Below are 13,989 nucleotides of genomic sequence, written 5' to 3'. Positions count from 1 at the left end.
TCTTTCGGTGGTAAAGGTCGCCGACTCTGGATGTATAACAACGGGCGGGTGGCGGGTGGTTGCGGTTCTGATAAAATGTTGGTTCGGGTGGATGGCGGGTGGATGACGACTTTAGTGATGCGGTTGCCGATGATATAATTGTTTTTGTATTTTTGGTCCAATATGGCTCTTTTAACATTTTGGGTTGCCGACCCCTGATATATATATATATATATATATATATATATATATATATATATATATATATATATATATATATATATATATATATATATATTTTGACAAACTCTACACAAGGCCAAAGCCTTCGCCCAAACAGAAGGGCCTCATGTCCAAATGTGAGTTTGGCTCCCATTTAACCCCCAGAGGACAGAACTGGAATTCCAGACCAAATTTCCCAACAGCTGGAGACCATCCAGCAATCAGGGAGGCTCTCACCTGCAGCGATCAAATCCACCAAATCCACTCCTTTCAAGTCTGCAGCTCTAGCTCAGACTTCAGGCCAGCAAAAACTGCTGGAGGAGAGAATGTTCCAAAAGCAGGAGTGCACAACTTTTTACTGAGGCCAGGGTGGCTGTCGGTGAGATGACTTATATTATTTTCATCTTTGATTTTTGTATGTTAAATTTATTTTAATTGCTAAGGTTGTTCAATGTTTAAATGCCTTACAATTATTTAATGAAAAAAAAGAAGAAATCAAGTCCAACATAAAAGGAGAAACTGAGATTTGTCTCAGTATATCCCCTCTATAAACCCTGGTCAAAAAGTCCAAACCTTTTTCAAGTTACGGGAGAGCACAAACAAACAAACAAAACATAACTTGACGATATATATATATATATATATATATATATATATATATATATATATATATATATATATACACACAAATATATAATGTCTATTTGTTAATGTCTTTTATCATTTTAGTAATATTTTATGGTTCTGATTTGTTCATTTCTCATTATTTTAGTCATTATTAATCAAATTTAATGGTCCTGACTTGTTGATGTCTTATCATTTTAGTATCTTTTTTTCATTTATTCATTTTTATGGTTCTGATTTGTTGATGTCCTATTATTTTAATCATTTTATTTTTTTATGGTTCTGATTTGTTGATGTCCTATTATTTTAATCATTTTATTTTTTATTGTTTTCTGATTTTTTGATGTTCTTTATCGTTTTAGTATTTTTTCGATTTAAAAAATGTTTATGATTGAGATTTTTTTTAATGTCATAATTTGAATATTTTTTTATTTTTATGGTTCTGACTTTGATGTCTTTTATCATTTTAGTCATTCTTGTGTGTATTTTTTATGGTTCTGATTTGTTTACTCATCATGTTAGTATTTTCATTTGATTTTTCATGGTTCTTATTTGTTGATGTCTTTTATCATTTTATCAATCAATCAATCAATCAATCAATGTTTACTTATATAGCCCTAAATCACTAATGTCTCAAAGGGCTGCACAAACTACCACGACATCCTCGGTAGGCCCACATAAGGGCAAGGAAAACTCACACCCAGTGGGACGTCGGTGACAATGATGACTATTTATTTTATTATTTTAGTCTTTATTTATTTTTTATGGTTCTGATGTTCTTTTATCATTTTAGTATCTTTTTTCATTTATTCATTTTTTATGGTTCTGATTTGTTTATGTCTTATCATTTTAGTAATTTTTTTATTCATTTTTATGGTTCTGATTTTTTGTCTTATTCTAATGTATGGTTCTGATTTGTTGATGTCTTATCATTTTAGTAATTTTTTTATTCATTTTTATGGTTCTGATTTGTTGTCTTATTTTAATGTATTTTTCATGGTTCTGATTTGTTGATGTCTTATCATTTTAGTATTTTTTTATTAATTTTAATGGTTCTGATTTGTTGTCTTATTTTAATTTATTTTTTATGGTTCTGATGTGTTAAAGTCCTATTATTTTAATTTTATTTTTTATTGTTTATTTTTCAGATTTTTTGATGTTCATCGTTTTAGTATTTTTTCGATGAATTTTTTTATGTCGTATAATTTTAGTATTTTTTTTTATTTTATGGTTCTGACTTTGATGTCTTTTATCATTTTAGTCATTTTTGTATTTTTATTTTTTATGGTTTTGATTTGTTGATTTCTTATCATTTTAGCCATTTTTTATGGTTCTGATTTGTTTGTCTTATCATTTTAGTAAATTTTTTATTCATTTTTATGGTTCTGATTTGTTGATGTCCTATTTTAATAATTGTATTTGTTGTTTATTTTTCCGATTTTTTTAATGTTCATCGTTTTAGTATGTTTTCAATTAAAAATGTTTTATGTCGTATAATTTTAGTATTTTTTTTATGGTTCTGACTTTGATGTCTTTTATCATTTTAGTCATTTTTGAATTTTTTGTTTTTATGGTTCTGAATCGGTGTTTTCTATCATCTTAGTCATTCTTGTATTTTATGGTTTTGATTTGTTGATTTCTTCTTAATTTAGCCATTGTTTATGGTTCCGATTTGTTTGTCTTATCATTTTAGTAATTGTTTTATGGTTCTGACTTGATATGTTCTATCATTTTAGTCATTTTTGTATTTAAATTTTTTATGGTTGTGATTTGTGAATGTATTTTGACATTCTTTTTCATGATTCCGATTTGTTGTCTTATGATTTTAGTATTTTTTCATTTATAAAAAATTTTATGGTTCTGACTTGTTGATTTATTATCATTTTAGTCAATTTTTTTTATTTGTCATGGTTCCTATTTGTTTTATCATTTTAGTTTTTATTTTTTATGGTTCTGATTTATCATTTTAGTAATTTTCATTATTTTTTATTGTTCTTATTTGGTGATGTATTTTATCATTTTAGTCGAATTTTTTAATTTTTTATGGTTCCGATTTGTTTTCTATCAATTCAGTCAATTTTTGTTGGTATCTATTTTTTATGGTGCTATTTTGTTGCTGTTTTTGTCCATCATGGCCTATGTTTGTGTTGGTAACAAAGTGGGACGACTATCGGGCGTCCAAAAAGGAGGTGTGTGCAAACGCAGTGACGTCCTGTAATGCGACACAGGTGGTGCCTCAGACTTGCTAATTGTTTGAGGTTTCCTGCGATCAGGATGAAGAAAGACGTCGGCGTGGGCCAGCGTGTGACACACAAAAAGCTTCCTGTGATGCCGCGCAGACGCCATGTCATGCACACTTTCACCCGGAATTGCGCCATCGCCCGAGCGGGCCTCACCGCAGGCGGCCAGGTGTGCGGGCCCCCCCTCCCTCCACACCTGTTGTGGTGGCGTTTGTCTGTAATTAGGCCTGCACCAGCGCGGGGGCGAAAGAGTCACGCCGGAGGACAATGGCGCGCTTCTTCTGGCCCTGTCATCTCCTCGCTGGTCGGGTAATGAAAGATTCTTCCCGTCTTCAAAGGAAGGAAGTGCCCGAGCAAAAAAGGGGCTGAGTCAGCGGAGAAGGGGATGAAAAGAGGGACACAGCAGGGAGTCCAGGCCTACTTGCCTTTTTCCTTTTTTTGCTGCACCCATGACCTGTTTACACAACAAATCATCACACTATACACGAAAAGTCCCGCCTACTAAAGGTCTGAGTGCGTTAACACAGGCGGTCTCAACCTTTTTTGACCTCCGGGCCCAACCGAGGGGCCAGGGGCCCCGCTCAAGTACCCACACTGAATAATCTAACTCAGTGGTCCCCAACCTTTTTGTATCCGCGGACCGGTCAACGCTTAATAATTTGTCCCGCGGCCCTGGGGGGAAGGAAGGTTTCATTTTTTTATTTTTATTTTTATTTTTTTTCTTTGTCATGAAAAAGGGAGGTTTTTGTGGTTGGTGCACTAATTGTAAGTGTATATTGTCTTTTTTATGTTGATTTAATTAAAAAAAAAAAAAAATTCTTTTTTTTTTTTAATAAAAATAATAAATTCTTTTGCGGCCCGGTACCAATCAGGCCACGGCCCGGTACCAACGCTTAATAATTTGTCCCGCGGCCTGGGGGGGGTATCCTTTTTTCTTATTTCTTTTTTTTTTCCTTTGTCATGAAAAAGGGACATTTTTGCCATGAAAAAGGGAGGTTTTTGTGGTTGGTGCACTAATTGTAAGTGTATATTTAGTTTTTTATGTTGATTTAATAAAAATAAAATGTTTCATTTTATTTTTTTTTAAATAAAAATGAATAAAAAATTATTCAGCGGCCCGGTGGTTGGTGACCACTGATTTAACTCCTTATTTTAATTATATTAAATGTGACAGTTTAGACCAGTGGTCCCCAACTTTTTGGAATCCGCGGACCGGTCAACGCTTAATAATTTGTCCCGCGGCCCGTGGGGGAGGGGGTATCTTTTTTTTTTTTTTTTTTTTTTTTTCTTTGTCATGAAAAAGGGAGGTTTTTGTGGTTGGTGCACTAATTGTAAGTGTATATTATGTTTTTTATGTTGATTTAATAATTGTATTTTTTTTTTTGAATAAAAAATTCTTCTGCGGCCCGGTACCAATCGGGCCAAGGCCCGGTACCAACTGCGGCCCGGTAGTTGGGGACCACTGGGTTAGACTATTGTCAAAAGACATAAGTGGTGATCGCAAAGATTAGTATCAAGAATTTGGTCAGGCTGATTGCAAAAATAAATCCCAGCAGGCACGAGACATTGAAACAACGTTGAGAACTTGTTGAATTATGGTTCTGACACTGAGCAACTCAAACACAACGTTGAAACAACATGCTTTCTGACGACGTTTAATCAATGTTGGGCTGTGACGTAGATTTGATCGTTGAATTTTGGTAATTTCTCAAACAATATTTTACAACACAAGTACGACGTTGAAACTTTCATTTTGACAATGTTTAATCAATGATAAATTTTGACGGATTTGATTGTTGAATTTTTAGTCATTATCCAACCAATTTTCTACAACACAAACATAACGTTAAAACAGGATTTTTGACATTTATCCAATGTTAGGTTGTTTCAACATTGATTTGACCATTGAAATTTGGTCAATCCCCCAACCAATAGTCTACAAAACAAATACATGCTTTCTGACGTTTAATCAATGTCAGGTTGTGACGTTGATTTGACCATTGAAATTTTGTAATTTCCCAACCAATATTCTACAACACAAATACAATGTTGAAACATTATTTTTTGACCATTTTTAATCGATGTTGAGTTTTGACGGATTTGATTATTGAATTTTAGTCATTTACCAACCAATATTCTTCAACACAAAAACAACGTTGAAAAAACATGCTTTTTGACGACGTTTAATCCATGTTTGGTTACGACGTTGATTTGACCGTTGAAATTTGGTCATTTCTCAACCAATATTCTACAACACAAATACAACGTTGAAGCATTATTTTTGACAATTTTTAATCAATGTTGAGTTTTGACGGATTTGATTATTGAATTTTAGTCATTTACCAACCAATATTCTTCAACACAAAAACAACGTTGAAAAAACATGCATTTTGATGACGTTTATTCAATGTCAGGTTGCGACGTAGATTGGACTGTTGAAATTTGGTAATTTCTCAACCAATATTCTATAACACAAATACAACTTTGAAACATGTTTTTTGACGACGTTAAATCAATGGGTTCTGATGTTGATTCAACCATTGAAATTTGGTCATTTTCTAATCAATATTCTACAACACAAATGCAACGTTGAAACAAAATGCTTTTTGACGACGTTGAGTCAATGTTGGGTTCTAACATTGATTTGATCGTTGAAATGTGGTCATTTCCCAACCAATATTCTAGAACTCAAATACAATGTTGAAACATGCTTTTTGGCAACGTTTTTTCAATGTCAGGTTGTTTCAACATTGATTTGACCGTTGAAATTTGGTCATTTTCTAACCAATATTCTTCAACACAAAAACATTGAAACAACATGCTTTTTGACGACGTTTATTCAATGTCAGGTTGTGACGTTGATTTGATCGTTGAAATTTGGTCATTTCTCAACCAATATTCTACAACACAAATACAACGTTGAAATATGATTTTTGACAACGTTTAATCAATTTTTGCTTCTGACGTTGATTCCACCATTGAAATTTGGTCATTTCTCAACCAAAATTCTACAACCCAAACACAATGTTGAAACATGCTTTTTGACGACGTTTAGTCGATCTCTGGTTGCAACGTAGATTGGACCGTTGAAATTTGGTCATTTCCCAACAAATATTCTACAACTCAAACAATGTTGAAACAACATGCTTTTTGATGACGTTTAATCAATGTTGGGGTACGACGTCAATTCAACCATTGAGATGTGGTCATTTCCCCACCAATATTCTAAAACACAAAAACTTTGAAACACGCTTTTCGCCAAGGTTTAATCAATGATGGGCTCCGACGTTGATTCAACCATTGAAATTTGGTCATTTTCTAATCAATATTCTACAACTCAAATACAACGTTGAACCAACATGCTTTTTGAAAACGTTTTTTCAATGTCAGGTTGTTTCATCATTGATTTGACCATTGAAATTTGGTCATTTTCTAACCAATATTCGACAACACAAAAACATTGAAACATGCTTTTTGACGACGTTCATTCAATGTCAGGTTGTGACATTGATTTGATCATTGAAATTTGGTCATTTCTCAACCAATATTCTACAACACAAATACAACGTTGAAATATGATTTTTGACAACGTTTAATCAATTTTGGCTTCTGACGTTGATTCCACCATTGAAATTTGGTCATTTCTCAACCAAAATTCTACAAACCAAACATAACGTTGAAACATGCTTTTTGACGATGTTTATTCAATCTCGGGTTGCAACGTAGATTGAAATTTGGTCATTTCCCAACAAATATTCTACAACTCAAACAACCTTCTTTTTCACAACGTTTAATCAATGTTGGGGTTCGACGTCAATTCAACCCTTGAAATGTGGTAATTTCCCCACCAAATTCGACAACACAAAAATTTTGAAACAACACGCTTTTTGCCAAGGTTTAATCAATGTTGGGTTCCGACGTTGATTCAACCATTGAAATTTGGTTATTTTCTAATCAATATTCTACAACTCAAATACAACATTGAACCAACATGCTTTTTGGAAACGTTTTTTCAATGTCAGGTTGTTTCAACATTTATTTGACCATTGAAATTTGGTCATATTCGACAACACAAAAACATTGAAACAACATGCTTTTTGACGACGTTTATTCAATGTCAGGTTGTGACGTTGATTTGATCGTTGTAATTTGGTCATTTCTCAACCAATATTCTACAACACAAATACAACGCTGAAATATGATTTTTACAACGTTCAATCAATTTTGGCTTCTGACGTTGATTCCACCATTGAAATTTGGTCATTTCTCAACCAAAATTCTACAACCCAAATACAACGTTGAAAGACGCTTTTTGACGTTTATTCGATCTCTGGTTGCAACGTAGTTTGGACCGTTGAAATTTGGTCATTTCCCAACAAAAATTCTACAACTCAAACAACGTTGAAACAACCTTCTTTTTCACAACGTTTAATCAATGTTGGGTTCCGACGTCAATTCAACGCTTGAAATGTGGTCATTTCCCCACCAATATTCTACAACACAAAAACTTTGCAACAACACGCTTTTTGCCAAGGTTTAATCAATGTTGGGTTCTGACGTTGATTCAAATATTGAAGTGTGGTCATTTTCTTATCAATATTCTACAACTCAAATACAACATTGAACCAACATGCTTTTTGAAAACGTTTTTTCAATGTCAGGTTGTTTCATCATTGATTTGACCATTGAAATTTGGTCATTTTCTAACCAATATTCGACAACACAAAAACATTGAAACATGCTTTCTGACGACGTTTATTCAATGTCAGGTTGTGACGTTGATTTGATCGTTGAAATTTGGTCATTTCCCAACCAATATTCTACAACACAAATACAACGTTGAAATATGATTTTTGACAACGTTTAATCAATTTTTGCTTCTGACGTTGATTCCACCATTTAAATTTGGTCATTTCTCAACCAAAATTCTACAACCCAAACACAACGTTGAAACATGCTTTTTGACGACGTTTAGTCGATCTCTGGTTGCAACGTAGATTGGACCGTTGAAATTTGGTCATTTCCCAACAAATATTCTACAACTCAAACGATGTTGAAACAACATGCTTTTTGATGACGTTTAATCAATGTTGGGGTACGACGTCAATTCAACCCTTGAGATGTGGTCATTTCCCCACCAATATTCTAAAACACAAAAACTTTCAAACACGCTTTTCGCCAAGGTTTAATCAATGTTGGGCTCCAACGTTGATTCAACCATTGAAATGTGGTCATTTTCTAATCAATATTCTACAACTCAAATACAACATTGAACCAACATGCTTTTTGGAAACGTTTTTTCAATGTCAGGTTGTTTCAACATTGATTTGACCATTGAAATTTGGTCATTTTCTAACCAATATTCGACAACACAAAAACATTGAAACAACATGCTTTTTGACGACGTTTATTCAATGCCAGGTTGTGACGTTGATTTGATCGTTGAAATTTGGTCATTTCTCAACCAATATTCTACAACACAAATAAAACGCTGGAATATGATTTTTACAACGTTTAATCAATTTTGGCTTCTGACGTTGATTCCACCATTGAAATTTGGTAATTTCTCAACCAAAATTCTACAACCCAAATACAACGTTGAAAGATGCTTTTTGACGTTTATTCGATCTCTGGTTGCAACGTAGTTTGGACCGTTGAAATTTGGTCATTTCCCAACAAAAATTCTACAACTCAAACAACGTTGAAACAACCTTCTTTTTCACAACGTTTAATCAATGTTTGGGTTCGACGTCAATTCAACCTTTGAAATGTGATCATTTCCCCACCAATATTCTACAACACAAAAACTTTGCAACAACACGCTTTTTGCCAAGGTTTAATCAATGTTGGGTTCTGACGTTGATTCAAATATTGAAGTGTGGTCATTTTCTAATCAATATTCTACAATTCAAATACAACATTGAACCAACATGCTTTTTGGAAACGTTTTTTCAATGTCAGGTTGTTTCAACATTGATTTGACCATTGAAATTTGGTCATTTTCTAACCAATATTCGACAACACAAAAACATTGAAACATGCTTTTTTGACGACGTTTATTCAATGTCAGGTTGTGACGTTGACTTGATCGTTGAAATTTGGTCATTTCTCAACCGATATTCTACAACACGAATACAACGTTGAAATATGATTTTTGACAACGTTTAATCAATTTTGGCTTCTGACGTTGATTCCACCATTTAAATTTGGTCATTTCTCAACCAAAATTCTACAACCCAAACACAACGTTGAAACATGCTTTTTGACGACGTTTATTCAATCTCTGGTTGCAACGTAGATTGGACTATTGAAATTTGGTCATTTCCCAACAAAACTCAAACAACGTTGAAACAACCTTCTTTTTCACGTTTAATCAATGTTGGGGTTCGACGTCAATTCAACCCTTGAAATGTGATCATTTCCCCACCAATATTCTACAACACAAAATCTTTGCAACAACACGCTTTTTGCCAAGGTTTAATCAATGTTCGGTTCCGACGTTGATTCAACCGTTGAAATTTGGTAATTTTCTAATCAATATTCTACAACTCAAATACAACGTTGAAACAAGATGCTTTTTGGAAACATTTTTTCTATGTCACGTTGTTTCAACATTGATTTGACCATTGAAATTTGGTCATTTTCTAACCAATATTCGACAACACAAAAACATTGAAACATGCTTTTTTGACGACGTTCATTCAATGTCAGGTTGTGACGTTGATTTGATCGTTGAAATTCGGTCATTTCTCAACCAATATTCTACAACACGAATACAACGTTGAAATATGATTTTTGACAGCGTTTAATCAATTTTGGCTTCTGACGTTGATTCCACCATTGAAATTTGGTCATTTCTCAACCAAAATTCTACAACCCAAACACAACGTTGAAACATGCTTTTTGACGATGTTTATTTGATTTCTGGTTGCAACGTGGATTGGATCGTTGAAATTTGGTCATTTCCAAACAAATATTCTACAACTCAAACAACGTTGAAACAACCTTCTTTTTCACAACGTTTAATCAATGTTGGGTTCCGACGTTGATTCAACCGTTGAAATGTGGTCATTTCCCCACCAATATTCTCCAACACAAAAACTTTAAAGTCACTTAAGCAGTTTTTTGGTATCCAGCACCCCGTCTTGAGTCCGGCTCCCGAGTGAACCTCATTCCGGGTCTGGCGGTGAAAATATTTGAGGAGTCTGGCGGATTCAGATGTGGCCAGAGCGTCGAGTCCCGCGTGCGAGTTCGCAGACTGGCGAGGAGACGAGACGGACTCTCCCCTCCCGGGGAACTAGGTCACGCTGGGCCAGACCACGGCGTGTTTGTTTTCTCCTTGCATCATCCAAACACGTGACGCACAAACGCTTCTCAAACTTGTTTTTTTTTCGCCAAGTCAGAAAGAACCGGATGACTCGCCGAGAATCTCCGCGTTGACCGACATCCAGACGGAGTAGCGTAGTGGTGTTACGTAATCGTTAAAAACAAGGCACAGGTTTTTGTTTGACGATTACTAGATTTTCTAAAGGATAAGCCGCTAGTTTCTGTCCCATGCTTTGATGCCTGTGGCTTGAAAATGCACTTCCTGTTTCTTCTTTAAGAGCTAGATGACTTCTGTTTTGTCTGATCAGCCGTTTTGCTGCCTTTTTACAGACACCGTTTGGAAACAATTCAGGTATGTAAATAAACATTGACTAAATATTTTGTACTGGTGCATATCTGGTGCGGCTAATACATGTATTTCTTCTCAAATTCAGTCGGTATGGCCTAAATAGCTAATATGCTAACACGTTTACAGAGTCTTTGTTAGTATTATTAACTCATTAACGTATTGTTTCCAGTTCCACCCAAACGTCACCGTGGAGTTATTGAATCTGCTCAGCTGATTGGAGTGTTAGATGACTTCTGTTTTGTCTGATCCGCCGTTTTACTGCCTTGTTACAGACACCGTTTGGAAAAAAATTAAGGTATGTAAATAAACATTTAAAAAATCTTTCGTACCGGTGTATATCTGGTGCGGCTAATATATGTAAAAATATAAATCTTTTCTAAAACTTTGTGGGTGTGGCTTAAATAGCTAATATGCTAACACGTTTACAGAGTCTTTGTTAGTATTAATAACTTACGATGGCATTCTTTTTTTAATTTTTTCCAGTTCCACCAAAACGTCACCGTGGAGTAATTGAGTCTGTTCAGCTGATTGGAGAGCTGGATGACTTCTGTTTTGTCTGATCATCCATTTTACTGCCTTGTTACGGACTCTGTTTGGAAACAATTAAGGTATGTAAATAAACATTGACAAAATATTTTGTACCGGTACATATCTGGTGTGGCTAAAAAATTTAAAAATATTTATTTCTTCGAAATTTTAGTGGGTTTGACCTAAATGGCTAACACGTTTACAGGGTCTTTTAGTATTATTAACTTACGATGGCATTCTTTTTTTTATTATTTCCAGTTCCACCAAAACGTCACCGTGGAGTTATTGAGTCTGTTCAGCTGATTGGAGAGCTAGATGACTTCTGTTTTGTCTGATCACCCATTTTACTGCCTTGTTACAGACACCATTTGGAAACAATTAAGGTATGTAAATAAACAAGTGCAAAATATTTCATACCAGTATGTAAAAATATGCATTTCTTCTAAAATGTAGTGGGTGTGGACTAAATAGCTAACATGCTAACACGTTTACAGAGTCTTCTTTAGTATTATTAACTCATTAAAATATTGTTTCCAGTTCTACCAAAACGCCACCGTGGAGTAATTGAGTCTGTTCAGCTGATTGGAGAGCTAGATGACTTCTGTTTTGTCTGATCAGCCGTTTTACTGCCTTGTTACGGACTCTGTTTGGAAACAATTAAGGTATGTAAATAAACATTGACAAAATATTTTGTACCGGTACATATCTAGTGCGGCTAAAAAATGTAAAAATATTTATTTATTCAAAAGTTTAGTGGGTTTGACCTAAATTGCTAACATGCTAACACATTTACAAGGTCTTTGTTAGTATTATTAAATTACGATGGCATTCCTTTTGTATTGTTTCCAATTCCACCAAAACGTCACCATGGAGTTATTGAGTCTGTTCAGCTGATTGGAGAGCTAAATGACTTCTGTTTTGTCTGATCAGCCGATTTACTGCCTTGTTACAGACACCATTTGGAAACAATTAAGGTATGTAAATAAACATTGACAAAATATTTTGTACCAGTATGTATCTGGTGTGGCTAATATATGTAAAAATATGTATTTCTTCTCAAATGTAGTGGGTGTGGCCTAAATAGCTAACATGCTAACACGTTTACAGAGTCTTTGTTAGTATTATTAACTCATTAACGTATTATTTCCATTTACACCAAAACGTCACCGTTGAGTTAATTTAGTCTGTTCAGCTAATTGGAGAGTTATATGAGTTCTGTTCTGTCTGATCCGCCGTTTTACAGCCTTGTTACAGACACCGTTTGGAAACAATTAAGGTATGTAAATAAACGTCTACAAAATAGTTTGTACCGGTGTATATCTGGTGCAGCTAATAAATGTAAAAATATTTATTTATTCAAAAGTTTAGTGGGTGTGGCCTAAATAGCTAATATGCTAACACTTTTACAGAGTCTTTGTTAGTGTTATTAACTTACGATGGCATTCTTTTTGTATTGTTTCAGTTTCACATGAACGTCACCGTGGAGTTATTGAATCTGCTCAGCTGATTGGAGAGCTAGATGACTTCTGTTTTGTCTGATCCGCTGTTTTACTGCCTTGTTACAGACACAGTTTGGAAACAATTACGGTATGTAAATAAACATTGACAAAATAGTTTGTACCGGTGTATATCTGGTGCAGCTAATAAATGTAAAAATATTTATTTCTTCAAAATTTTAGTGGGTGTGGCCTAAATAGCTAATATGCTAACACATTTACAGTCTTTGTTAGTGTTATTAACTTACGATGGCATTCTTTTTGTATTGTTTCAGTTTCACCAGAACGTCACCGTGGAGTTATTGAATCTGCTCAGCTGATTGAAGAGCTAAATGACTTCTGTTTTGTCTGATCCGCCGTTTTACTGCCTTGTTACAGATACCATTTGGAAACAATTAAGGTATGTAATTAAAAATTTACAAAATAGTTCGTACCGATGTATATCTAGAGTGGCTAATATATGTAATAAATATTTATTTTGTATAAAAACAAGTGGGTGTGGCCTAAATGGCTAATATGCTAACACGTTTACAAAGTCTTTGTTAGTATTATTAACTTATGATGGCATTCTTTTTGTGCTGTTTCCAGTTCCACCAAAATGTCACCGTGGAATTATTGAGTTTGTTTAGCTGATTGGCGAACTAGATGACTTCTGTTTTGTCTGATCAGCCGTTTTACTGCCTTTTTACAGACATCTTTTGGAAACAATTAAGGTATGTAAATAAACTTGTGCAAAATATTTCATACCAGTATGTAAAAATATGTATTTCTTCTAAAAAGTAGTGGGTGTGGCCTAAATAGCTAACATGCTAACACGTTTACAGAGTCTTTGTTAGTATTATTAACTCATTAACGTAGTTTCCAGTTCCACCAAAACGTCACCGTTGAGTTAATTTAGTCTGTTCAGCTGACTGGAGAGCTAAATGACTTCTGTTTTGTCTGATCCGCCGTTTTACTGCCTTGTTACAGACACAGTCTGGAAACATTTGAGGTATGTAAATAAATGTCTACAAAATAGTTTGTACCGGTGTATATCTGGTGCGGCTAATAAATGTAAAAATATTTATTTCTTCAAAATTTTAGTGGGTGTGGCCTAAATAGCTAACATGCTAACACGTTTGCAGGGTCTTTGTTAGTATTATTAACTTACGATGGCATTCCTTTTGTATTGTTTCCAATTCCACCAAAACGTCACCGTGGAGTTATTGAGTCTGTTCAGCTGATT

At 34.4% G+C, this 13,989-nt stretch overlaps 1 protein-coding gene across 12 annotated transcripts in view; it reads left to right on the top strand.

Annotated features, from left to right (window-relative positions):
- The first annotated feature begins 445 nt into the window (after window positions 1–445).
- The window catches only part of il11a (interleukin 11a), a 103,758-nt gene continuing 90,214 nt past the window's right edge, over window positions 446–13,989 (top strand). For 3 of the 12 annotated variants that reach the window (XR_009808772.1, XM_061915362.1, XM_061915356.1), the window contains exons 1-9: window positions 446–580; window positions 10,670–10,743; window positions 10,910–11,035; window positions 11,224–11,348; window positions 11,527–11,651; window positions 11,806–11,930; window positions 12,731–12,855; window positions 13,040–13,164; window positions 13,353–13,477. The gene's annotated coding sequence lies outside the window, so the exon portion shown is untranslated. Of the gene's footprint in view, window positions 581–10,669; window positions 10,744–10,909; window positions 11,036–11,223; window positions 11,349–11,526; window positions 11,652–11,805; window positions 11,931–12,141; window positions 12,243–12,444; window positions 12,545–12,730; window positions 12,856–13,039; window positions 13,165–13,352; window positions 13,478–13,989 lie in introns of those variants that run through there. The other 9 variants (XM_061915365.1, XM_061915364.1, XM_061915358.1 and 6 more) reach the window with 8 other exon arrangements.

This window comes from Nerophis ophidion, linkage group LG11, assembly GCF_033978795.1.
Source record: "Nerophis ophidion isolate RoL-2023_Sa linkage group LG11, RoL_Noph_v1.0, whole genome shotgun sequence".
Lineage (NCBI taxonomy): Eukaryota > Metazoa > Chordata > Actinopteri > Syngnathiformes > Syngnathidae > Nerophis > Nerophis ophidion.
This window is presented reverse-complemented; position numbering and strand designations above follow the sequence as displayed.